Genomic DNA, 4609 nt, shown 5'->3' on the forward strand with positions numbered 1-4609 from the left:
GAGGCAGGAGTAGCGCTAGCAACCTTGATGAGATCACCGCGGCGATGACAAACAATCGAATGGGGCCCCGTGCATTCTAATGAAGCGCTCTGACACATTTACGACTGAGCTCTTTATGTTCCGCGTCTGTGTAGATGAAGCGTGCTTCACGTGTGTGTGTATGTGTGTGTGTGTGTGTGTGTGTGTGTGTGTGTGTTTGGTGGGGGGTGTTGTAGAATCTGGTTTCCATTGCCTGCAGCTTTTTTCCTTTCCCTCCTTGATCACAGTAAATCAGAGAGTGACTGATCTGTAATCTGTACCATCAGAGAACAGACGATCTGTCCCACTCAACACAACAAACAGACACACCGCTGACAGTGAAGTGAATTGCACTTATCGTGGGGTTCCAGACACACACACACACACACACACACACACACACACACACACACACACACAAGCAGTGAAGCACACACACACACACACAAAACTGCACACATGCAAACAAAGAAAAAAAGAGACTGTAAGAGAGAGAGAGAGAGAGCTCTATAAAATGACACTGTTTTCCATGCAGTTTGTGGAATGTAGAAGACATGCCAAAGTCACTGGGGGGGGGGGCAGGAGCAGGGGACCCAGGAGAAGTCTTGCTGCCCTGCTGCATGCTGGGAGGTTTGTATGGTCCACAGTCACACAGTAGGTGAAGTGCATGACAACTCTAGCAGTGAACGGATGTGTTCACAGTGCAGGTGGCTGCTCAAAGACGGTGTGAGAGTCCGCCTCCTGTCTCGGCGACGTGATCCTATTGGACGTGGAGTGATGGGAACGAATGGCATATTCTCCTCGGTGCGAAAGTGGAGCGCAGCAGAGAGAGGAGAGCTGCGGCGCTTCATAAATCCTCTGTTTTAAATTAAATTGCAACCACGGCCTCAGTGAAAAAAAATTAATAAGGGACGACCAATTTTGTGGAGGATTTGGGACGTAATAAAGGATTTGCGGCAGAGAGAGCCAGTGTTTTAATCTCGCAATCACAACAGTTATTTTATATGGATATCACTCGATTCCTGCCAGCACGTGTGCGCAGACACACACACACACACACACACACATACAAAAACACACACACAAACACAAACACACAAACACAGAAGCACACACACATAAACACGTACTAACACTCAGGATCTCCAAATACCCAAACACAAAGAGTTACACAGAATACTCTGAAGTGTATTACAAACAAACAAATAACAAATGACAAGACAATCAAACCAAAGGCACGATCTTCTGGGCTTGTGAATTAACGGCTAAAAAGAAATGAATCTGAAACAGCAGGAGTTCGATTGAAGAAATGCAATGCGGCTGAATTATGTATTCCATGAATTGGCAAGGATATAATATGTATTCCTCGAAGATGTAATCCTCGGATTATGCTTCACTTTCGAAATATTTGGGGATAATTCCTCAAAAAATAAATAAATAAATAAAAAAGCTGGCCAAAAAACTATATTTCTGGCTCACAGCCCTTTCCCTCCCTTGAGTGATAAATCTACAACAGCAAACAGACTGTGCATAATCTCAACCTCCAGCCTTCACAAGCCCACCGGGGAAAAAAGCATAAGACCATAAGAAGGAATCTCACTCTTCATATAATGACCAATGTCAAGAGAACTGGCCCTGAGGCTGAAGCCTCTGCCTTCCCATGCTGTAAGCTTGTCCGCCCGAGATCTGATTGATGGCTGTTGAATTCCCCCTTCATGCTCTCGATGAATTGACTTATCCCCAAGGCACTGATTGGAATGGTTTGTATATCAAAGGCCTAACGTCTGACCCAGCTATGGGCTGCCATTCATGGCCATTGAGCTAATTCAACAGTAATTTGGGATCGATACACTCCAGCTAATGGCTGCATATGGAAAGATGTAACTAGATTATGCCCGCAAGGGGGGAATTGACATTTCTCCCCCACCCCCCACACACACACACCCTCCCCAACACTCACATCTCTGTTTGTTGGTTAAACAGCAACCGGTCGTTTTAATTTAGGCTGCTGTTTGTCGATCTGTGTCGAGTTGTGAACCGCTTGCTTCCTGCGCTCTGAGGCTGTTTACCAGTGGAGATCGATGCCGTGTATGTGTAGGTTGTTGAGAGGGCTGTTTTTAAAGTCACACACACCAGGGGAAGCCTTGAGTAAACAAGGACGGCTGGAGACATCTCTGACAATGGCTGGTTCTGGAACAAATAACACAGCTCTGATATGGCCCTGATATGGCCCTGATATGGCTCTTCTATGGCCCTGATATGGCTCTGATATGGCTCTGATATGGCTCTGATATGGCCCTGATATGGCCCTGATATGGCTCTGATATGGCTCTGATATGGCTCTAATATGGCCCTGATATGGCCCTGATATGGCCCTGATATGGCTCTGATATGGCCCTGATATGGCTCTGATATGGCCCTGCTTCACACAGAAAAGGTGCTCAAATCAGCAGCTGCATGAGATAAAATGATAAATTGTTTGTCATTAATTCCTTTCTTTCTTCTTCCTCCTTGATCCATCCATCCATCCATCTACCTATCTTACTCGTTTATCAATTAAAGGTCCATCTACCTATCTTACTCGTTTATCAGTTAAAGGTCCATCTACCTATCTTACTCGTTTATCAATTAAAGGTCCATCTACCTATCTTACTCGTTTATCAATTAAAGGTCCATCTACCTATCTTACTCGTTTATCAGTTAAAGGTCCATCTACCTAACTTACTCGTTTATCATCCATCTACAGTACCTACAGTATCTTACTCGTTTATCAATTAAAGGTCCATCGGGCCAGGTTGTTCTATATCCACACCTGTGGACACACCTGTGGTGACTGGAAGGCACCATCACCATGACGACAGACTCAACCACACATGCAACAGTGTCAACAGATTCCAATGGCCTTTTCCCTTTGAGCGAGCGATTGGTCTCTCCCTCATGACGATCATGTTTGCATGCAAGTCTGCTTCAGATGGGGATCGATCAGACTCTTAGGGTACAGCTAGCTGCAGCGCATATGTTTCAAGGCATAATGCTGGTGTGCGCTTCTAAACGTTGGGTGGGGTGGAGAGAGGGGGCAGTGTTTGAAAAGTGCCATTGCCCATGCTACTGTAAGCATGCCTCCACAACATATGCCTCAGGCCATACAGTCTAAGGCGTGGAGCTCTGGCAGGCACACTGAAACACACACACACACACACACACACACACACACACACACACACACACACACACACACACACACACACACAATCACACACACACACACACACACACACACACACACACACACACACACACACACAGACACAGACACATACATACATAATCACAAGGGTTAGCTGGCTTTATGGAGCAGAATGCTATGCAAAGAGGTACTTCATTGGCCATGGTGTGTGTGTGTGTGGGCTGGCCAATGAAGTGGGTTTCTGGCAGGAATGAATATTCTGTGGGAAGTTGTGTGTTAAGTGAAGTGGACAATCAGAGAGGAGATAGTGGGAGAGAAAGAGAGGGGGAGAGAGAGGGAGAGAGAGAGAGAGGGGGGGGGGAGAGAGAGGGAGAGAGAGGGAGGGAGAGAGATAGAGGGAGGAGGGAGAAAAGATGAGAAGGGAGAAAGAAACAGAAACAGAAAAAGAGAGCGAGAAAGAGAGAGAGAGAGAGTGAGAAAGAGAGAGAGAGAGAGTGAGAAAGAGAGAGTGAGTTGGCAGCGCTCCAGCCGGTGTCAAGAGCAGTTAGAGGAGCCATTAGCCTCCGTGCTGCTGTGGGGTCAGAGGTCGCGGTGAGATCAGACTCCGAGCGGTGTCTCGCCTGTGCTGCTGGGCCCGGCTGGCCTCGGCCTTGTTCCACTGACCCCTCCGCCCGCGCAGCTCAGCAGCTAATGGAGACCCTATTTTAGCTTCAGCTGACACCAAAATACACACACACACACACACACACACACGCACACACGCACGCACACACGCACGCACACACGCACACACACACGCACACACGCACACACACACGCACACACACTCTCGCAACCAGAAACACATAAACGTACTGAATAATACACACACATACACACAGAAAAATACAGACAAGCACACTTACACGCACACACTATTACATAACACACACACACACATACACACACACACACACAAGAACACTTACAGTATACACACACAAGTACATATGTAACTCACTCACTCATACACACAAGCACTTACGAGTAAAGATTTAAAATTCCACGCAGCTTGGCAGCGAGCACAAGGGAGGCAGTAGCACAAAAGCTCCAAATGAATGTCACCATGAATTGTGTTTTACTGGAGCGCTGGCTATTCCCCGGCTGATCAAGAGGCAACGGCAGTAGTTATTTCAGCTTAACCGTGGCAACAACTCCAGCCCTGGACCTCTTCCCAGGTGGACCGGGCGGCATGCCGTCCAGTGTTTAGGGCATGCACAGCAAACACTGCGACCCCCCGACATACACACTCACAAACACATACAGATACACACACACACAGACACACACACACACACACACACACACACACACACACACACACACACACACACACACACACACACGCGCACACACACACACACG

This window comes from Alosa sapidissima, chromosome 20, assembly GCF_018492685.1.
Source record: "Alosa sapidissima isolate fAloSap1 chromosome 20, fAloSap1.pri, whole genome shotgun sequence".
Classification (NCBI taxonomy): domain Eukaryota; kingdom Metazoa; phylum Chordata; class Actinopteri; order Clupeiformes; family Clupeidae; genus Alosa; species Alosa sapidissima.